Raw genomic sequence first — 23,848 nt, forward strand, 5'->3', positions numbered from 1 at the left:
CGTTTCCCAATCATGTACCTATATGTAGCACTTAAAATAAATCACTGATTCCACTTAAAAAAACAGGAGTCTGCTTGTATTCTTAACAAATGTATTACACATAACGGTGCTATAAAGTCCAGTTACTTTGTGATGACAACATACCAATTTCAATAAGCTTTAGTCCATGGGCAAACAAAGCTGGAGTCAGGCAGTGGGTCATACAGCTCTGAAAAGGGAAGGGAAAGTCACAAATCAGTTAACTGGAACTGGGGGGAAACACAGACAGTGGAGACGCATGAGGCCTTAAGTAAATATAAAATGGGGTGGCTGATTCTTACCTGTGTGCTACTGAAAGTATTGTTGTATGACTGTCTCCCTGTTGTCCGTGTCGTCCGTGTCGTCTTCCTCCTCTTCACTCTCCACAGGCTCCACAGCTGCTACAACACCACCATCTGGACCATCCTCCTGCAGAAAAGGCACCTGGCGTCGCAATGCAAGATTGTGAAGCATACAGCAGGCCATGATGATCTGGCACACCTTCTTTGGTGAGTACATGAGGAATCCCCCTGTCATATGCAGGCACCTAAACCTGGCCTTGAGGACCCCGAAGGTCCTTTCTATGATCCTCCTAGATCGCCCATGGGCCTCATTGTACCGTTCCTCTGCCCTGGTCCGGGGATTCCTCACTGGGGTCAGTAGCCACGACAGGTTGGGGTAACCAGAGGCACCAATTAGCCACACACGGTGTCTCTGTAGCTGTTCCATCAAATAAGGGATGCTGTTATTTCGCATGACATACGCGTCATGCACTGACCCAGGGAACTTGGCATTTACATGGGAGATGTACTGGTCAGCCAAACAGACCACCTGGACATTCATCGAATGATAACTTTTTCCGTTTCGGTACACCTGCTCACTTTATTTGGGGGGAACCAAAGCCACATGGGTCCCATCAATGGCACCAATGATGTTGGGGATATGTCCAAGGGCATAGAAATCACCCTTCACTGTAGCCAAATCGCCCACCTCAGGGAAAATAATGTAGCTCTGCATGTATTTCATCAGGGCAGACAGCACTCTGGACAAAACCTTAGAAAACATAGGCTGAGACATCCCAGATGATATGGCCACTGTTGTCTGAAAAGACCCACTTGCCAAAAAATGGAGTACTGACAGAACCTGCACCAGAGGGGGAATCTCTGTGGGTTGGCGGATGGGGGACATCAGGTCTGGCTCCAGCTGGGCACATAGTTCATGTATAGTTGCTCTGTCAAGCCGGTATGTAAGTATGATATGTCATTCTTCCATTGTCGACAGGTCCACCAGCGGTCGATACACGGGAGGATTCATCCTTCTCCTCGCAAGTCCCACCGGACGGTGCCTAGGAAGGACAACATGGAGCACACAGTCAAGCAACCCACAGGTTCGTTCACACAGCTTGCACAGTACACGAATCGCTATGCATTGAATGGCTTGTATGAGTGGCAATGCAAGGCCTAGGCCTGTGTGACACAGTAGAAATCATGCCATGTGGGCCCTTGAAATGGCAGCTGCCTGACCTGTGAAGTGTGACAGTGGGATGTGAGGTCACTGCGCTGGCGTGGCACACCGTGGCGGTAGGCGGTCGAAGACCGCGGCGCAAAGCAGCATTGGTTAACATTGAACCCTATGGGTCTCAGGAGCCAATGACGATGTGCACCGGCGGTCGCGGTACGCACCGCCGCGGTACGCACCGTCACGGACGTGACCGCCATTTTCTATCAGATTAATCACTCGAGACCTGATCATCCACAGGAGAGGACCTATACTGCAAGTGCTGCTGTGACCTCGGTCTGGGAGATACAATGGCTGCTGCGACTGGGGAAAGGGCCCCTGCCTTCACTTCCGAAGAATTGGAGAAAGTTGTTGATGGGGTCCTCCCCCAGTATGCGCTACTCTATGGTCCTCCAGACCAACAGGTTAGTACACAGGGTGCACGTTGAATGGGCTATGCCTGTGTTGAGTGGGGAGTATGTAAGATGGTGGGGAGGGGAGCGAATGAGGAGTGCAACGCACGAAAGATGAGAGCATGTGCCACATGGCAAGGTTGGGGAGGGGGGGGCCACTCACATTGACCAGGCATAAAACTGATGCGATTTCCTTTACCACCCTGTACATGTCACATAGGTCAGCGCCCATCAGAAGATCGACATTTGGCGTGCCATCGCCAAGGACGTCCGGGCCCTGGGGGTCCACAACAGACGGGGCACCCACTGCCGAAAGAGGTGGGAGGACATCTGCCGCGGGACCAGAAAGACCGCCGAGTCTCTGCTGGGGATGGCCTCCCAACGTAGGAGGGGTGCCAGCCGCCAATTGATCCCCCTGATGTCCCGGATCCTGGCGGTGGCCTACCCCGATTTGGATGGGCGCGTGAGGACATCACAGCAGACACAAGAGGGTGAGAATCAGCACATTCTGCTATCTTTGCGCGCAGTGAAGGTGTCTGGGTGGGGGAGGAGGGCTGTGGCTATCTCCAGGCCGGGGCGCATTCTGTAGGCTAGGCCCCTCCGTTAGACACGGCCCTGTGCCCCCGCCCCCCACCTCTGTAGGGTGCCAAGTACAGCTATCCATGGTCCAGCCTCACCCATGTGTGCATTTGTTGTCCATAGACCTGTAGGCCTAGTCACAATAACTGAGTAGTGTACCCCGATTGCACGGCCTAGTTCAGGGGGCTTCTGTGTCTGTCCTCTCCGACAACGGTGTTGCCAATGCATGCACTCAACCTGTCTTCATTTCTTCCCCCCCACCATTTTCTTTGACTTCCTGTTCATGTGTGCATTAGCATCATTAGGCGGAGGAGAAGTGGCATCGGCGCACGAGGGAGCTGCATCTCACATGGCCCCGGAGGGCCATACAACAGACTCCGAGTACACCAGTGAGACGGAGGGCGAGTGGAGCTCCACAACGGGGACCCGTAGAGACGTCAGCGACACCGACACGTCCTCGGAAGGGAGCTCCCTAGCGGTGGCGGCAACATCCGTGCCCACCGCCACAACAGGTACAGCCGCCACCCAGCGCACCAGCCCCGCCCTCCCAGCAGCCCCTCAGCCTTCGCTCCATGGCCGCTCGCCCAGGAAGGCGGGCATCTCCTTCGCCCCAGGCACCTCAGGCCCTGCCCCAGTTACCCCTGCTGCCCTCAGTGAGGAGGTCATTGACCTCCTCAAGACACTCATTGTTGGGCTGTCTACCCTTTTGAATGCCATCCAGGGTGTAGAAAGGGAGGTACATCGGAGCAATGCATACCTGGAGGGCATTCATTCGGGTCAGGCTGCCCATCAGCGATCGTTCAACGCTCTGGCCTCAGCACTGACGGCAGCCATTGTCCCTGTCTCCAGCCTCCCTCTTCTGACTCCCTCCACCCAGTCCCAGTCTCCTGTTCCTCTGCCTATACCATCCACACCATCAGACCAGCCTGCACACACCACTACACCCAAGGGCGGCTCATCCAGACATAAGCACCACAGATTACACAAGCATTCACCCAAGCAACATCCAGATGCAGACATGCCAACAGTCACTACCACCTCTGTGTCCCCCACCTCCTCATCTCCCTCCTCCCTCACTGTGACGTCTCCACTCATACCTGCATGCGCACCACCATCAGCCAGTACTTCTATCACCAGCACACCCTCCATTACAGTCCGCACACGTGCAGTCACCACCCCCACTGCCATTTACACGTCCCCTGTGTCCTCTCCCAGTGTGTCTGTCCCCCCTTCTTCCAAAGCACACAAACGCATGCAGCCACCCACCCAACAGCCATCCACCTCACGACAGCCTCCGTCACAGGCACCTGCACCCAAAGACAGCACACTTGACTCTCCTACAACCACATCCTCTTCCTCCACTCCCAAACCCACTACACCTACCCGTCCCTGTCCTTCCCAAGTCCTTTTCCTTTCCAACCTTGAGCTCGTTCCAATCACTGACCCACCCCCTCCATCTGGTAAGAGTAAAAAAAGCACCTCAGCCACTACCAGCCCTGCATCTACTGTGACCAAAGTGCAGGGCTATTGGAGTCCACCAGATCCTAGGGCAGGAACATCGGCCAGCAGCAAGGGGACAGCCAGCCCACCCCCTGGGAAGAGTACAAAAAAGAAAAAGGCCCGGCGCGACAAGACTCAGACGGCTGCCACCAAGGACAGTAGCCTTGTCCCGTCACCTGCCACATCATCCAAGGGAGGCAAGGGCCACAGAGCTTCAGCGAAGGAGGGCAAGGGCAGCAGGGCGGAGAAGTCAGGCAGGAGGCGAGCTGCCCAGGAGTGCCCCACCAGCCCCATTCCGGGTGTGACGAACGACACCCACGGGCCCAGGACTCCATCACAGGAGGGCGCCACGACCGCAAGTTCGGATGGTGAATGAGCGGGAAGTCTTGCCCAGGTCTGGCTCCCTAGACACACAGGACAAGCACCGCTGAAGAGGGCCCCGCCGGGAGGAGCACCGCTGAACAGGGCCCGCCGGGAGGTGCACCGCTGAACAGGGCCCCGCCGGGACAAGAACCGCTGAACAGGGCCCCGCCGTGACAAGAACCGCTGAACGGGCCCCGCCGGGACAAGAACCGCTGAACAGGGCCCCGCCGGGACAAGAACCGCTGAACAGGGCCCCGCCGAGACAAGAACCGCTGAACAGGGCCCCGCTGGGACAAGAACCGCTGAACAGGGCCCCGCCGGGACAAGAACCGCTGAATGGGCCCCGCCGGGAGGAGCACCGCTGAACAGGGCCCCGCCGGGACAAGAACCGCTGAACGGGCCCCGCCGGGAGGAGCACCGCTGAACAGGGCCCCGCCGGGACAAGAACCGCTGAACAGGGCCCCTCCGGGACAAGAACCGCTGAACGGGCCCCGCCGGGACAAGAACCGCTGAACAGGGCCCCGCTGGGACAAGAACCGCTGAACAGGGCCCCGCCGGGACAAGAACCGCTGAACGGGCCCTGCCGGGAGGAGCACCGTTGAACAGGGCCCCGCCGGGACAAGAACCGCTGAACGGGCCCCGCCGGGAGGAGCACCGCTGAACAGGGCCCCGCCGGGACAAGAACCGCTGAACAGGGCCCCGCCGGGACAAGCACCGCTGAACAGGGCCCCGCCGGGACAAGAACCGCTGAACGGGCCCCGCCGGGACAAGCACCGCTGAACAGGGGCCCTTCCTGTCAAGCACCGCTCCGCTGGTCCCTTCATCTCAAGCACCGCTCCGCTGGGCCCTTCCTGTCAAGCACCGCTCATCTGGGCCCTTCCTGTCAAGCACCGCTCCGCTGGGCCCTTCATCTCAAGCACCGCTCCGCTGGGCCCTTCCTGTCAAGCACCGCTCCGCTGGCCACCGCCGTCTCAAGCACCGCTCCGCTGGGCCCTTCATCTCAAGCACCGCTCCGCTGGCCACCGCCGTCTCAAGCACTGCTCCGCTGGGCCCTCCCTGTCAAGCACCGCTCTGCTGGGCCCTTCCTGTCAAGCACCGCTCCGCTGGCCACCGCCGTCTCAAGCACCGCTCCGCTGGGCCCTTCCTGTCAAGCACCGCTCCGCTGGGCCCTTCATCTCAAGCACCGCTCCGCTGGGCCCTTCCTGTCAAGCACCACTCCGCTGGGCCCTTCCTGTCAAGCACCGCTCCGCTGGGCCCTTCCTGTCAAGCACTGCTCCGCTGGGCTCTTCATCTCAAGCACCGCTCCGCTGGGCCCTTCATCTCAAGCACCGCTCCGCTGGGCCCTTCCTGTCAAGCACCGCTCCGCTGGCCACCACCGTCTCAAGCACCGCTCCGCTGGGCCCTTCCTGTCAAGCACCGCTCCGCTGGGCCCTTCATCTCAAGCACGCTCCGCTGGGCCCTTCATCTCAAGCACCGCTCCGCTGGGCCCTTCATCTCAAGCACCGCTCTGCTGGGCCCTTCATCTCAAGCACCGCTCCGCTGGGCCCTTCATCTCAATCACCGCTCCGCTGGGGCCTTCCTGTCAAGCACTGCTCCGCTGGGGCCTTCATCTCAAGCACCGCTCCGCTGGCCACCGCCGTCTCAAGCACCACTGGCACATTGACGGTGCCGGTTCTGTGTCGAGCAGGGCTTCACGAAGCACTCTGGGCACCATGCCTCCTCCAATAACAGTGGAGTCGGTAATCCATCTGATGGACTGTGGCCTGGCACTTCCCAGGATGGAACAGTGGGCAAGCCACCCACTGTAGAGACTTGAGAGACTGTGGCTTTGCACTCCCCAGGATGGCACAGTGGGCAAGCCACCCACTGTAGAGACTTGTGAGACTGTGGCTTTGCACTCCCCAGGATGGCAGAGTGGGCATGGAGGCCCCTTGTGGATCTGGCGTCGTGGACTCATGTGGCTGAGGTGCCCCCCCTTCCCTTCCCCCTGAGGTGCCTGTAGTTTTATCATCTGATGCCCCAGCAGTGTTCTCTCCAATGGTATCTGGTCTCCTGTGTGGGCTTTGCCCATGTGTTTGTGCACATTGGCCCACGGACTATGGAATGTGCAGGACTTTTTGCCTATGTATATATTGTAGAATATGTTCATTCCTTATTTTTGTATCTTTTATATGGCATATTTCCCATACCTTCAATGGAGCTATTTATACATATATTTTGTAGATCATTTTAATTGTGTCTTTGCATTATTCCGGGGGGTTTGTGTTGTGTGGTGTCACCCTGACTTGTTGCTCGGCATTGGGGTGTAGGTAGTTGTGGTGGGGGGGTGGGTGTATGGCGCATGTGTGGGTCCGTAAGCTTTCCTCCTCCCCCCTCGCCTGTGTCGTAGGTGCAGTACTCACCGCTGTCGTCTGCACCGGCGTTCGTACTCCTGGTAGATGAGCAGGTAGACAATAGCTGGTAGGATGTGTAATTCGGGTTCCATGCTGTCCTCCTTCCTCGTGGAGTGTGTATAGGTGAGCGTTTTCCCGTTCGTAGTCTGTTTCCGCCGTGTTTTTATCGGCGGGGCTCCCGCCCCGGAAAAGGTGGCGGATTGGTGAGCTGTGATAGGGTGGGCGGTACATTGTCTGCCGCCTGCCTGTTGGCGGTGACCTCCGCGCTGTTTGTCTGTCCCGCCGTGGCGGTCGGAGTGTTAAAGTGGCGGGCTGTGTTGGCGGTTCCCGCCAGGGTCAGAATTCCATTTTTTTGACCGCCTGCCTGTTGGCGGGTTGGCCGCCGCTTTATCACCGACCGCCAGGGTCAGAATGACCCCCACAGTGTCTGCTGTGAGTTGCAGTCATGTCACTCTCACTACTCCCCAATACTTGGCAAGTGTTATCCCCATAGGTGAGTAAACTTAATTTGGGAATTGACAAACAGTGGTCTTTGGGCAAGAGAAAACTGTGCTGGTTTTTGGAGTTACAGATACAGGGGGTCATTCTGACCCTGGCAGTCATGGACCGCCAGGGCCAACGACCGCGGGAGCACCGCCAACAGGCTGGCGGTGCTCCCATGGGCATTCTGACCGCGGCGGTACAGCCACGGTCAGAAATGGGAAACCGGCGGTATCCCGCTGCCCAAGGGAATCCTCCATGGCGGCGCTGCAAGCAGCGCCGCCATGGGGATTCCGACCCCCTTACTGCCAGCCTGGTTCTGGCGGTTTTGACCGCCAGAACCTGGCTGGCGGTAACGGGTGTCGTGGGGCCCCTGGGGGCCCCTGCAGTGCCCATGGCAATGGCATGGGCACTGCAGGGGCCCCCTAACAGGGCCCCACCAAGATTTTCAGTGTCTGCCGAGCAGACACTGAAAATCGCGATGGGTGCAACTGCACCCGTCGCACCCCTTCCACTCCGCCGGCTCCATTCGGAGCCGGCATCCTCATGGAAGAGGGTTTCCCGCTGGGCTGGCGGGCGGCCTTCTGGCGGTCGCCCGCCAGCCCAGCGGGAAACTCAGAATTACCGCGGCGGTCTTTTGACCGCGCAGCGGTATTCTGCCGGCGGGACTTTGGCGGGCGGCCTCCGCCGCCCGTCAAAGTCAGAATGACTCCCACAGTGTCTGCTGTGAGTTGCAGTCATGTCACTCTCACTACTCCAGAATAGTTGACAAATGTTATCTCCCCATGTGCGTAAACTTAATTTGGGAGTTGACAAACAGTGATCTTCAGACAAGAGAACACTGCGCTGGTGTTTGTAGTTTCAGATACAGTGCCTGCTGTGAGTTGCAGTCATGTCACTCTCACTACTCCCCAATACTTGGCAAATGTTATCCCCCCCAGGTGAGTCAATTTCATTTGGGAATTGACAAACAGTAGTATTTGGGCAAGAGAACACTGCACTGGTGTTTGGAGTTACAGATACCATGCCTATTGTGAGTTTCAGTCATGTCACTCTCTCTGGTATACACTATACAAATGTTAATCTCCCAGGTGTGTACACTACAATTGGGAGTTAACAAACAAGGGTATTTGGAGAAGAAGACACAGGGCTTGCTGAATGGAGTAACAGTAACAGTGCTTCCTGGCCTTAGCAGTCATGCCAGTCCCTGTACTACACTCACTATTCATATGTTTTCCTCACAGGTAAGTACACTATAATTGGGAGATAACAAACAAGGGTATTTGGAGAAGGAAACACTGTGCTGATGGTTTGAGTAACAGTAACAGTGCCTGTTGGGAGTTGTCATGTCAGTAACTGCACTACACACACTTGACAAATGTTATCCTCCAGGGTGGGTACAGTTCAATTAGGGTTTAAAACAAGGATATTTGAAGAAGGAAACACTGGTCTGGTGTTTGGAGTTGTACAAAAGTGCCTGGTGGGAGTTGTAGTCATGTAACATCCTGTAATAGACACACTATACACAAATGTTATCACCCCCACGTGGGTACACTTCAATTGTCAGATGCCAAACAGGGGTCTTTGGACTGGTGGACACTGTGCTGGTGAATGGAGGGACAGTGAAGGTGGCAAAAGGTGAGCAGTGAGCATGCATTATATGGCATTTTGGTGACATTATTGGTGTTGTGAATTACCAGACTCCACTTCCCCAGGTATTGTCAAGCCCTCAAAATGCAGGATGGCAAGACCTTCTCCTCCCAGGGATAGTGTTGTAATGAGAGTGTTGGAGGACCATCACCAGTCTTCTTAGCCTGCAGCTGGTGCCAGGAGACCAGGAAAGAAGACCTATCCCCTGACGTCGTTCCACCTCTTTCTGATGTCTTCCCTTGTGTGCAGGGTGGTGCCTACAGCATTTACTCTGTCGAATATCCTGCCTCACATTTCCATTTTTTTACTGAGAGGAGTATGCTTGACTTGGGCTCCAGACAATTGTGGCTCTACCATTATGATTACATCCACCATGATGCTTAACTCTTCATCTGTGAAATGGGGATTTTTGGAACATGACATAGTGGAACAAAAAAATATATATATAGAAGAGTGACAGTGACTTACTAAACAGGAGTAGTGCAAAAGGATGTGAATAGAGTGAAGTGTGTGCAGGGTGTTGTATGGGATGGTGAAAAAAATGGTCCCTAGTATAGGTGCATTGTGGGAAAACATTGCTCTGTGTTGCTAGGTCTGTGGTGTGTGAAGGGGTGTGTTTTATAATGCCCTTTTGCAGGTGTGTCCAGTGTGGCAATGTGTGTCAGATGTGTTGCTTTCCAATTCATCCAATGTGCAGTTGTGTATTACTTTGGTGAACACGAATCGCTGTGATTCGGACCGCCATCAGCTAACCGCCATGGGTGCCCGGCACTGCCACTTTGGGCTTGTAATACGTTCTCTGGTTGGTGGTTGTGCGGTCGGGGCTGGAGGTCGGACCGCTTATTTCAGGCCTCCACGCCGCTGGCAGTCTGCCTTTTTTGGTTGGCGGTCCTGCCTGTGTAACTCATAATATGGCAGTCTGTAAGACCGCCAACATGGCGGTCTTTTTCGGACTGCTAACATGGTGGTCTTGCGGTCTGGCAGTATGACCGACAATCTCGTATTGAAGCCCTGAATGTGTTTAGTGATTGTTAAGGTATAAGACAGAACAACTTAGTGATATCTGTTTTTGCTGTAGCATTCCGGTAACACCATGGTACATTGGATGACAAGTAATTAGGTGATTGGCTAATGAGTGCCTTTACAAAAATTAAAGGCAGCCATCTGGTTTTTAAGTCCAGTTTGACTGTGTTGTGCATTATGCCTACAGATCTTAGTAAATATCTTCGGATCTAGATAATTATTAGCTTTGGTATTTGTTCCCTGCCTATTTCTGTTTTAAAACAGTGATAATAGGTAGGGAAAAATATTTATATGTTTTTTAAAAATAATGTACGGAGTACAGTGGTACTGCCTTGGGAGTACCATGGTGCAAAAAAGAAATACAAAAAATATATGTTGAAAAACTGTAAATTACATTTTAATACACTATGGGGGTCATTCTGACCCCGGCGGGCGGCGGTTGCCGCCCGCCTGGCGGGAACCGCCATTTGGCCTCACCGCGGTCAAAAGACCACTGGTGCCATTCTGACCTTCCCGCTGGGCCGGCGGGCGCTACCCAAGGTAGCGCCCGCCGGCCCAGCGGGAAGGAGCCCTGCAACACAGAAGCCGGCTCCGAATGGAGCCGGCGGTGTTGCGGGGGTGTGATGGGTGCAGTTGCACCCGTCGCGCTTTTCACTGTCTGCTAAGCAGACAGTGAAAAGCTTAATGGGGCCCTGTTAGGGGGCCCCTGCACTGGCCATGCCAGTGGCATTGTCAGTGCCTCTGACAACCGCCAGAAACAGGCTGGCGGTAAGGGGGTCAGAATCCCCATGGCGGCACTGCTTGCAGCGCCGCCATGGTGGATTCGCCCAGCCGGGGGTAAACCGGCGGGAAACCGCCGGCCCCGGTTTTCTGACCACGGCTTTACCGCCGCGGTCAGAATGGGCAAGGAAGCACTGCCAGCCTGTTGGCGGTGCGTCCGTCATTCGCGGCCCTGGCGGTCTTTGACCGCCAGGGTCGGAATGACCCCCTATATATTAGAAATATAGCGACTAAAGTGTATGTTAAATTTTTTGCATATTTAAATATGCTTAAATAAAGTGTATGGAGTAGTGCGGTAATACCTACAACTGCACTACTTTAAAAAATGTGCAGTTCTCCCTAGACTGCTACACTGCTATAAAAATACATGGAAAATTATAAATCAAATTCTCTACCTATTACCACCTAAATAAAATGGTAATAGGTAGTGAGCAATAATAAAACCTAATACTTACCTATATGTAGGGCCCTAAGCAAGAGCACATCGAAACACAGAACACAGTGAAACTGTGTTAAAAACTACAAGGCAGCCTCTTACCTTTGCTCAACACAGCCATTAGCATGTACTGTGGTATATATTGCAAGCTTAATGCGGTATACCTCCGCATGATATATAAATACGTTTTTTCAAACTTATTACTTTTACACTGCTTACAATATTCACACATACTACAGAAAATTAACCTTTACAACTCATAATGTATATTCCTTCCACATTACATCTACATCCATTCATGCTACCTTTGTTGGACTAACACACTCCAGGTGGTCCGACTGCCACATTACAACCCTGGTGGGAGGACCAATGCCAGAGAACCACCGTTCCCACCAGGAACATCATTCCCAATGGGCTGACAGTGGTCTGAGTTGTACTCAGCCATGGCAGCGCTGAACTCAGGGCTGCCATGCTGATTACAGCTCAGCTTTCCGCCAGCCTTTCCATGGCGGTCGCCTTGCCATGGAAAGGCTGGTGGAAAGCCAGTGCCAGGGGCCACAGATGTGGCCCCTGTACTGCCTATACCCATTGCATGAGCAGTGCAGGAGCACCCTGCCCAGCACCATCGGAATGTGCACTTTCTGCTTTACATACAGGGCACATTCCAATGGTGCTGGTGTACTATGATATTGGCCTCAGCTCCCTCACCGGTCAGCCCGGCGGGAACGGTGTAATACAATGTTCTTACTGGTCAGTCCGGTGGGAACATTGTAATATGCTTTGGGGGGGTGCCGCCACCATGGCAGTGGCATCCTTCCCATGAGTTTGCAGTCTGCTCGTTTGACTGCCAAGCTTGTAATGTGGCCCATAGACTTTTACTTCTATTGAAAACATAAATATTGGAAACAAAAAGATCCTCATCTTTAAATAAACGTATGATATCAAAAGAATTGCCTCACACAATATCGACCACAATAATATTGGCAATATAATTACATTATCATTAATAGACATAAAATAGCCACATTTTGTTAAACAAATAATTACAGTGAACATTAAACAATAGATGTTTACGCATATTTTAATTGTGTGTGTGTGTGTGTGTGTGCGTGTGTATATATATATATATATATATATATATATATATATATATATATATATAGCTGTAGAACGTTTGTATCTGTGTGGCGGGCTTAAAGTCGCCACACTCGTAGCGACATTAAAACCCTGGTGGTCCGGGTGGTGGGGTAACTCCAGATCCTTCAGGATCTTGCAGCCCGGCGGTCTTGCGGTGGCAGAGATCCTAATCCTCCAGGGTAGCGCTGCAAGCAGCTCTGCAATGGGGATTTCGCCCACCATGAAAAGGCTGGCAGAGAACAGGTGCAGGGGGCCGCAGCGGGCCCCTGCACTGCCCATGCACTTGGCATGGCCAGTTCGGGCCCCCCTGCCCAGCACCCTCGCAATGTGCACTGTCTGCTTTGCAGACAGTGCAGGTGCATCCTGCTGGCTACAGCACTACTGCAGACTCGATTGCAAGCCGGAGACAATGCTGTAGCCTCCTTCCCGCCAGCCTAGCAGGAAACTCTGAATGGGTCCAGTGGGGAAGAAGCCTGTGTGGTGGCAACCTCCCCGTCGGAAGTTCAGGGGACGGTAAAAAAACATCCACTGAACTCCTTAGTCCCTTTATTTCTTCTTTCTATACAAGTCCAACTTATACCACAAAAACATTAGAAATTCTAAAATTATATATATAACTTTTACTTATAATTTACGCACAGCCTTCAAATTACTATAACACACAGATAGATAAATAGATAGATAGATAGATAGATAGATAGATAGATAGATAGATAGATAGATAGATAGATAGATAGATAGATAGATAGATAGATATTATGCCAAGCGTCAGTCACTACTGGGTAGTTATAGTTAGGGCCACATTTCCCTAGGAAATTGATTTTTCTCCTCTGGTAATAATTTTGCTTCTGTTTGACGAATCTTTACAAAACTTACCTTAAGAAGTCTCATCTACATCAGCTCCTTTCTTGAAAGTTTCTGGGTGATCAGTCAACCAAGGCTGAGAAAAGGAGGGGCTTAAACATGTGTTTTCCCCATGCAATTTTCCATATGAAAGTTATACACAGCTACAGCCAAAACAGATGAATGGAATTACTCCAAATTTAGCAGAGTTCCAGATCTTGGTCCAGAAAACATGCCTTTTGCGATTTGGTGTCAATCGGTTTAATAGTTTTAGAGAAATCAAGGTTCAAAATTTAAGTATATATAGAGAGACAGAAGGTCCACGGATTCATCAGATTTAAGATAAGATGTGATTGACTTCCACATATTTTTTTATTGGTGCCACTGATCCACTGAGGTATGGTGGCATCAATTAAATTTGAGCCCCTCGGGTTGGGCCAGGGTCCAGAGGGTCGGTGCAAACATTTATAAAGGGTAAGGGGCCTGGGGCTCCTCCTTCTGTAGCAATTTTTAGGCTCCAGGGAATCCCATCCACCAAGGGCTGATTGCTTTTGTGGGGGAGGGGGAGTGCAGCCCTTCCTCCCTAACCCTTTTTAAGGACCTAAATACCCCATTACCCAGGGCCAAACTAATAATTTTGGGGCAGGGGACATGAGGCCTCACTCCCGAAGCCTCGGAGAGGTCCCAGGGTCCCTACCACTCGGGTAATTTTTTTTAGGGGAGTAGCATGTGTGGCCTTCTTCCCTGAACCGTAGATCAACCACAGGGATGCAACTCCCCAGGGCATAAGTAAAGAATTGTCCCAGGGACCCCATCCGCAGGGACACTGTTGTTCCTTGCCGAGTAGAGTGCATAGGGAATACACTCCAGAGGCCAGTAGGAACAATGCAAATGTATACTTTCTTTGTGCTGAATTAGCATCATTTATTTTTATGCTAATTAAGCACAAACTTAACTCCATATTTATATTTTGACGCTAGACCCGTCTCTTGCCAAAATATTGGAGTTAAAGTCATTTTTCAATGTGTAAACCCACCTTGCATCAATGAGATGCAAGGTAAGCGTTCCTTTCCAAAAAATGATTCAAAGCCCCTAGTGCCTCATTTATGCTTCTGTGCAAAAAAAGTGCACGAAGGGAGGCAGGCCTAAATAATGGCACAAAGCTTACTTAGCACCATTATTTATGCCTGGGTCAGATCAGGCATTAGGGGACCTGTAGACCCATTTCCATGGTCAAACACCATGGAAAGAGCCCACAGGTGCCCACCACAAGCCCCAGGAACACCCCCACCCACAGCAGAGGGCCACAAGAGGATGGGGGGGACCCCATCCCAGGTAAGTAAGGTAAGTAGAGTTAAGTATTTTTTATTTTATTTTAAAGTTCCATTGGAAGCACATGTCCCCTGTGCTGGCCATTGGGGTGGTGGGCATGAATTCTGTATTTTATGAGACAGGAGTCATTTGGTATGGATGGTTTTGCGACAGGAAATGTTGCTTGGCTGGTTAAAGGCATTTTTTTGCCTCTAACCAGCCTAATGTCATTTTTGGGTGCAAAACCCCTTTTCCCCATACCGCCAACCCCACCCGGCTAACGTCATTTTTCTAGATGCTAGCCCAACCTTTGTGCCAGCTTGCAGCATTCCATAAATTTGGCGCCTGGCTGGCACTATGGAATGCCACAAGCCGGCGCTATACTTTTTTGCACAGTTTTGTGTCAAAAAGTATAAATATGGGCCCAAGTATTTTGACATCTGCAAGGATGTCCTGGGGGCAGCCTCTAAGGGAAATGAACACTTACTCCTGGTCTGCAATATATAAAATTCACATTAGGTCACATCAGGTAAAAATTTGCATCTACAAATTACTGCTCTTCTGGGCATAGAAAATGTATTAATCTTCTGCTTATTTATGGTTTCTTTCATCCCCATGTAATTTCTTCTCAGATGGAGGACAGGGGACAGGGACAACAAAGATATTCACTGACAACGTGAAAATGTGCTTTTGTTTGTGGCATACGTTCTTGTGTGGCCAGTCTCTGTGTGATTGAGTGACTGATTTTGTGAATTGCACCTGCCGATGGATGCGGTGGAGTCCCACTTTAAATTAACAGGGTTGTTGGTTGCAGTGCTTAATTTGTCCAAAAAAAAGGAAATAAAAAGGTAAGTGCCAGGGCCCTTCTCGGGAGACCACTGCAGCCTGCACCACCCATTGCCTCTGCCAGTGCTGCCAATAAAAATACCAATACAAATTCTAACCATCATACTTGTACCAGTGTGACAATTCAGACTATTCCAACTCCACCAAAGCTATAATAATATCAGCAACAGGTATTACTTGTTTTTATTGTACAATGACTTATTAAACACTGTTGTTGTGTTCACCACCAATTAGACAGAGAGTGCCACCATGTGGTGGACTGCCAATAGAGCAGGTGCTGACAATTATGTGCCAGTGCCGAGCACTGGACACCACTGGCTCAAATTATGAACTGGTTGATTGTGAATGAAGCCTTACTGCATTGTGCGTTCTCTACTATTTCTAGATACGTTTACTATTCTCTGTCTTTTCATTCACAATTAGTTCTTAACTGCATCCCTCTCTCAAAGAACACTGTTGTTTTGACCAAACTTCGTCAAATATGAAACATTCTTCATCTTTATAAATTCTTCAGTAATTGCTTACTTCGGGGACACCATCAATGCACATTGGTTATACAGATTAGTTCCCTTGCTTTTAATGTACATCATAATTTGCTTACATATAAGGAAGTGTCTAATGGGCTGACAGACTGTCACACTTAAAAATAGGGGATTTTCTTCCAATATGAAATGTGATAAGCATCGGATTTTCGAAGAATAATAAACAAGTGTATGCCCCAACTAATTGGACCACGCCATTTCCTATTTAAACAGCCCACCATCACAACATAAACCATTTATCGTTAAAGTAACGAACCCGTGGATTAACCAATGCTATACCTTGTTTTTTTTATTGAAATACCGAATGGAGATAGCTCAAATATTAGCATCTCAGCCAAAATTATGGGGGTTATTACAACTTTGGAGGAGGTGTTAATCCGTCCCAAAAGTGACGGTAAAGTGACGGATATACCACCAGCCGTATTACGAGTCCATTATATCCTATGGAACTCGTAATACGGCTCATGGTATATCCGCCACTTTACCGTCACTTTTGGGACGGATTAACACCTCTTCCAAAGTTGTAATAACCCCCTATATGCTGAGCCCTATTTACGCAACATGTTTTGCTCCTCATTCATACTGTAAGAGTCAATTATTATGGAGGACTTGATCAGATTCTGCAGCACTCTCTGATATTTCATCAGTGTAAGGAAGGCTGCAAATCAAATACAGAGCATTTATGTGTTTCTAGTGCTAGGTTCACAGGCCTGGGTGCATGTACTGGCTTTATGAGTGCAGAGACTCTGCATTCAGAGCAAAGAAATCTGCACATAAAATGAGACATGCCTGTCTTTTTATATGAGGAGCAGACTCTGCAGTCTAGGCAGAGAACTCGTCACATAAAATAAATTGGTCAGGCATATATTTTTATGTGTGGAGTTCTCCGCCCTGGTTATTTGAACAACGTGCATTGTTTAGGTATTCTGTATAATGATACGGGGGCGAGCATGACCCAACCCATCTTTCGTCCCTTGAAAACCATGCCTCGAAAAGGTTTACAAATCATTGGTACAAGAGTGTGAGACACATGGACTTTGTATATTACCATACTAATGTACAAATAAATCTTACAAAACCATTTCTTTAAAAAGCTTGATACAACCAAATCAGACATGTTTAGTGAAGTGTGATGAAATATGATTGGGGCATATTTGAATTTGCCCTATTTTACATAATTGCTACTGAGCTGTTTACAATATTTAAAAAATGTATAGACATGTAGGGGGTCATTCTGACTTCGGCGGGCGGCGGAGGCCGCCCGCTAAAGTTCCCCCGACAGAATACCGCAGCGCGGTCAAAAGACCGCCGCGGTAATTCTGAGTTTCGCGCTGGGCCGGCGGGCGACTGCCAGAAGGCCGCCCGCCCGCCCAGTGGGAAACCCCCTTCCACGAGGATGCCGGCTCCGAATGGAGCCGGCGGAGTGGAAAGGGTGCGACGGGTGCAGTTGCACCCGTCGCGATTTTCAGTGTCTGCTATGCAGACACTGAAAATCTTTGTGGGGCCCTGTTAGGGGGCCCCTGCAGTGCCCATGCCCCACGACACCCGTTCCCGCCAGCAAGGTTGTGGCGGTCAAAACCGCCAGAACCAGGCTAGCGGGAAGGGGGTCGGAATCGCCTGCAGCGCCGCCATGGAGGATTCCACAGGCCAGGGGAAAACCGGCGGGAAACCGCCGGTTTCCCTTTTCTGACCGCGGCTTTACCGCCGCGGTCAGAATTGGCCTGGATGCACCGCCAGCCTGTTGGCGGTGCATCCGCGGTCCCCGGCCCTGGCGGTCATATAGACCGCCAGAGTCGGAATGACCCCCGTAATGTATAAGAAACAATCATATCGTAAATAGCTAACTATTGTGTTTAATAATTTAAAGGGTACAAGTGGGTCTTCATAGATTCCCCTTGCGAATGAGATATTCTATGTCTGACCTTCAGCACTGTTTTACACTATGGGGGTCATTCCGACCCCGGCGGGCGGCGGCCGCCGCCCGCCAGGCGGAAACCGCCCAAACACCGCCCCGCGGTCAAATGACCGCGGGGACCATTCTAACTTTCCCGCTGGGCCGGCGGGCGATCTTCAAAAGATCGCCCGCCGGCCCAGCGGGAAAGCCCCAGCAAAGATGAAGCCGGCTCCGAATGGAGCCGGCGGATTTGCTGGGGTGCGACGGGTGCAGTTGCACCCGTCGCGATTTTCAGTGTCTGCCAAGCAGACACTGAAAATCTTAATGGGGCCCTGTTAGGGGGCCCCTGCACTGCCCATGCCAGTGGCATGGGCAGTGCAGGGGCCCCCAGGAACAGGCTGGCGGGAAGGGCCATGGAGGATTCCCCCAGCCGGGGGAAATCCGGCGGGAAACCGCCGGACCCGGCTGGGCAACCGAGGCTTCACAGCCGAGGTCAGAATACCTGATGTAGCACCGCCAGCCTGTTGGTGGTGCTACCTCCGGCCTCCACCCTGGTGCTCTATGACCGCCAGGGTCGTAATGAGGCCCTATATCTAAATTCAGAGAAGGCAAAGTGAGAGATATCTGCCAGTCGTCGATTTTTGGAAAAGGCTGTTTCCACCTTTTGGGGCATAGGACAGCTACTTGGTGCAAACTCAATAAATTAGGTGTAACATGACAGGATGTAGGTATAAATTTGGTGAAAAGCAAGTGGCTTACTCTTTTGTAGTATTTCGCTATCTGCTAGGCAAAAGTCGTTGTGGACCATACCAGAAACCTAGAGTGAGCTTAATTACTTTCCAGTAGTCAGTCTTGGTTTTCTTCAATGTCACTCTCATTTACCTGAACTTATTCAATGATTTGCCTTCCTTTTTCTTGTGTATGCCCCTTCCATAGAGTATAACCTCTTTCCCATACTTTTGATTGGCTTCGCTACCATTTAGGGAACTACTTTATTTGCTTTCTTTAAGCTTAAGCACTCCATGAGAGTGCATGTATTTTCGATCTCTCTTCTTTGTGTGCTGCTTACTCTTCCAAATATCCGACCGTGCTTTGTGTTGTTCCCACTGCCCCACTTGCTCTTTCCCTTGTGTACTGCTTTTCTTGTCAGGTAATTGCACTCACTTCATGTACTCTTTGCTGCTTCTGTCTCCCCCAAATCTGGCTTTTTAAATGTTTATTTAATTCCTCCATATCCTCTCCTCATTGCATCCCCCACCTGCTCCATTGTTACTCTCCCACTCCTCACAGTCCTTTAAATAATAGTTTTTTCATTTTATGGAGGGTCCACCTCCACCCATTTGTTGCTGGATCACTCCACTTTCACAAATGCTATAGTGTGTAACTGAAAATGAATTTTTTATTTATTGCTCCAGGTGACATCATCACGCATAAGCACATGAATGATGCTTCTGCATGACGTCATGAAGCATATATGCTCATGCTGCAAAGCACTACATGAAACGTATATCACATATTTGTTTTTATGTAGATAGCTCAGTAGGTTACTGTTTTTGTCAAAAAGATCCCTTTTTATAAGTGCGTTTTGTATGTTACAATCGTATAATACAGCACCGTGAGCGATGAACTGGTATCAAAGAGCTGCTTGCAAATTGCAAGGCATAGCTTTAGATCATTATTTTTTCCAATATTTTGTTATTCTAATCTGTGCAGTAGTGAGTAGTAATAAATCTTTATCTGTATAGAAAGCTGCAACCACTGCATTACATTCTAAATCGTGTGGCTTTGGGGTAGATTTCTAAACATTTTGAACAGAGTTTGCATTAAAAATGTGATTTAAAAAAACTGGTACAAAGGGCCTGATTACGAAATTTGGCAGATGGGGTTACTCCATTACAAATGTGACGGATGTCTCGTCAGCCATATTAAAATTCCATTATAGCCTATTGAAGTCTTAATACGGCGCATGGGATAGCTGTCAAATTTGTGATGTAGTGGCCTGTGTGTTAAACTCTAGATCAGGCCTAGTGTTTTTGGATATACTTTCTAGCCCGAATCTTAATTTGTATTAGAACATTGCAGTATGTGCTACTTTGCATCAAGAGGTTATGCCATTGGTGGTATTCTTCCATTCCCATGCAACCACTAATTATTTTTTGAGGTGAATCCCTAGCCACTACTATTCTCAGAAAGGAATTTGCTTTAAAAAAAAATTACTGTTTCTCGAGGCAGGTGTAACGTTGTGAAAAAGTTTTATTTTCTCCAAATATTTCCCTTTCGGTACAAAACCTATGCTTGACATTATACAAACACTCACAATATGGTGCATGGGTGCGTGCTTTGACACAATTCAACCCGGGGGAAAGAGCAACAGTGCTGCATCTTAGTAGGTATGGTGCTGTTGTGCTCTTTCCCTTTAGACAATGTAGCACAGCAACTTTGGTTACTGAGCTGTCTTCAAAAATGTAATAGATCTGTACCTCCATTTCTCCAGGCCAGGATCTCTTAACATATAGTTCATACCAATACGGATGACGTGACATCTACACCTTGAAGCCACTCATGTTTTAAGTAACATTTCCTATACATTAATTTACACACTTGTATGATTCATTTTCTGTGCATAATAAATGTGATTGATGTTACGCGCTGCAACACTCTTTATTGGTATAAAGTGCTCTATAAACAAGCATTTGCAATGCAATTGGTCTCACGTTTGTTCGAGTTAGAGCTATTAGGGGGTCATTACGACCTCGGCGATCTTGCAAAAAGACCACCGAGGCTGTGGGAGACAGAATACCGCCATTGCCGGCGGTATTCCTGGCTCCCTATTAAGACATTTCCGCTGGGCCAGCGGACGGTAACAGTGTTACCGTCCGCTGGCGCCGCGGAAATGTCACATCAACATTGCTGCCGGCTCGTAATAGAGCCGGCGGCAATGCTGATGTACAGCGGGTGCAGTAGCACCCGTCGCGCATTTCACTGCCCGAAATTCGGGCAGTGAAATGCGTGACGGGGCTATGCCTGGGGGCCCCTGCACTGCCCATGCTAAGTGCATAGGCAGTGCAGGGGCCCCCAGGGGCACCCCAAGTTCCCTTACTGCCAGCCTTTCCATGGCGGTGTGTACCTGTAGGAGGCTGGACTGGCTTGTAGTGGGTACCAAGAGGTACTTACACCTGGCACCAGGCCCAGGTATCCCTTATGAGTGTAGAGGGGGTCTAGCAGCTTAGGCTGATAGAAAAGGTAGCTTAGCAGAGCAGCTTAGGCTGAACTAGGAGACAAGTGAAGCTCCTACAGTACCACTAGTGTCATATGCACAATATCATAAGAAAACACAATACACAGATATACTAAAAATAAAGGTACTTTATTTTTATGACAATATGCCAAAGTATCTCAGTGAGTACCCTCAGTATGAGGATAGCAAATATACACAAGATATATGTACACAATACCAAAATATGCAGTAATAGCAATAGAAAACAGTGCAAACAATGTATAGTCACAATAGCATGCAATGGGGGCACATAGGGATAGGGGCAACACAAACCATATACTCTAGAAGTGGAATGCGAACCACGAATGGACCCCAAACCTATGTGACCTTGTAGAGGGTCGCTGGGACTGTAAGAAAACAGTGAGGGTTAGAAAAATAGCCCACCCCAAGACCCTGAAAAGTGGGTGCAAAGTGCACCTAAGTTCCCCAAAGAGCACAGAAGTCGTGATAGGGGAATTCTGCAAGGAAGACCAACACCAGCAATGCAACAACGATGGATTTCCTGACGAGAGTACCTGTGGAACAAGGGGACCAAGTCCAAAAGTCACGATCAAGTCGGGAGTGGGCAGATGCCCAGGAAATGCCAGCTGTGGTTGCAAAGAAGCTGCCACCGGATGGTAGAAGCTGTGGATTCTGCAAAAACGACAAGGGCTAGAAACTTCTCCTTTGGAGAATGGATGTCCCACGTCGTGAAGAGTCGTGAAGAGTCGTGCAGAGGTGTTTCCGTGAAAAAAGACTGCAAACAAACCTTGCTAGCTGCAAGGGTTGCGGTTAGGGTTTTTGGATGCTGCTGTAGCCCAGGAGGGACCGGGATGTCGCCAATTGCGTGAGGGGACAGAGGAGGCACCCAGCAAGACAAGGAGCCCTCTCAGAAGCAAGCAGCACCCACAGAAGTGCCGGAACAGGCACTACAAAGTGGAGTGAACCAGAGCTCACCCGAAGTCACAAAAGAGGATCCCACGATGCCGGAGGACAACTCAGGAGGTCGTGCACTGCAGGTTAGAGTGCCGGGGACCCAGGCTTGGCTGTGCACAAAGGAAATCCTGGAAGAGTGCACAGGAGCCAGAGTAGCTGCAAAACACGCGGTTCCCAGCAATGCAGTCTAGCGTGGGGAGGCATGAACTTACCTCCACCAAACTTGGACTGAAGAGTCACTGGACTGTGGGAGTCACTTGGACAGAGTTGCTGAGTTCAAGGGACCTCGCTCGTCGTGCTGAGAGGAGACCCAGAGGACCGGTGATGCAGTTCTTTGGTGCCTGCGGTTGCAGGGGGAAGATTCCGTCGACCCACAGGAGATTTTTTCGGAGCTTCTAGTGCAGAGAGGAGGCAGACTACCCCCACAGCATGCACCACCAGGAAAACAGTTGAGAAGGCGGCAGGATCAGCGTTACAAGGTCGCAGTAGTCGTCTTTGCTACTTTGTTGCAGTTTTGCAGGCTTCCAGCGCGGTCAGCAGTCGATTCCTTGGCAGAAGGTGAAGCGAGAGATGCAGAGGAACTCTGATGAGCTCTTGCATTCGTTATCTAAGGAATTCCCCAAAGCAGAGACCCTAAATAGCCAGAAAAGGAGGTTTGGCTACTTAGGAGAGAGGATAGGCTAGCAACAGCTGAAGGAGCCTATCAGAAGGAGTCTCTGACGTCACCTGCTGGCACTGGCCACTCAAAGCAGTCCAGTGTGCCAGTAGCACCTCTGTTTCCAAGATGGCAGAGGTCTGGAGCACACTGGAGGAGTTCTGGGCACCTCCCAGGGGAGGTGCAGGTCAGGGGAGTGGTCACTCCCCTTTCCTTTGTCCAGTTTCGCGCCAGAGCAGGGCTGAGGGATCCCTGAACCGGTGCAGACTGGCTTATGCATAGATGGGCACCATCTGTGCCCATCAAAGCATTTCCAGAGGCTGGGGGAGGTTACTCCTCCCCAGCCCTGACACCTTTTTCCAAAGGGAGAGGGTGTAACACCCTCTCTCTGAGGAAGTCTTTTGTTCTGCCTTCCTGGGCCAAGCCTGGCTGACCCCAGGAGGGCAGAAACCTGTCTGAGGGGTTGGCAGCAGCAGCAGCTGCAGCTGCAGTGAAACCCCGGGAAAGGTAGTTTGGCAGTACCCGAGTCTGAGCTAGAGTCTCGGGGGATCATGGAATTGTCTCCCCAATGCCAGAATGGCATTGGGGTGACAATTCCATGATCTCAGACATGTTACATGGCCATGTTCGGAGTTACCATTGTGACGCTATACATATGTCGTGACATATGTATAGTGCACGCGTGTAATGGTGTCCCCGCACTCACAAAGTCCAGGGAATTTGCCCTGAACAATGTGGGAGCACCTTTTCTAGTGCCAGGGTGCCCACACACTAAGTAACTTAGCACCCAACCTTTACCAGGTAAAGGTTAGACATATAGGTGACTTATAAGTTACTTAAGTGCAGTGGTAAATGGCTGTGAAATAACATGGGCGTTATTTCACTCAGGCTGCAAAGGCAGGCCTGTGTAAGAATTGTCAGATCTCCCTATGGGTGGCACAAGAAATGCTGCAGCCCATAGGGATCTCCTGGAACCACAATACCCGGGGTACCTCAGTACCACATACTAGGGAATTATAAGGGTGTTCCAGTATGCCAATATGAATTGGTGAAATTGGTCACTAGCCTGTTAGTGACAATTTGTACAGAGAGAGCATAACCACTGAGGTTCTGTTTAGCAGAGCCTCAGTGAGACAGTTAGGCACCACACAGGGAACACATACATACTGTATAGGTCACAAACTTATGAGCACTGGGGTCCTGGCTAGCAGGGTCCCAGTGACACATAACAAACATACTGAAAACATAGGGTTTTCACTATGAGCACTGGGCCCTGGCTGGCAGGATCCAAGTGAG

Source organism: Pleurodeles waltl, chromosome 6 (assembly GCF_031143425.1).
Source record: "Pleurodeles waltl isolate 20211129_DDA chromosome 6, aPleWal1.hap1.20221129, whole genome shotgun sequence".
Taxonomy (NCBI): domain Eukaryota; kingdom Metazoa; phylum Chordata; class Amphibia; order Caudata; family Salamandridae; genus Pleurodeles; species Pleurodeles waltl.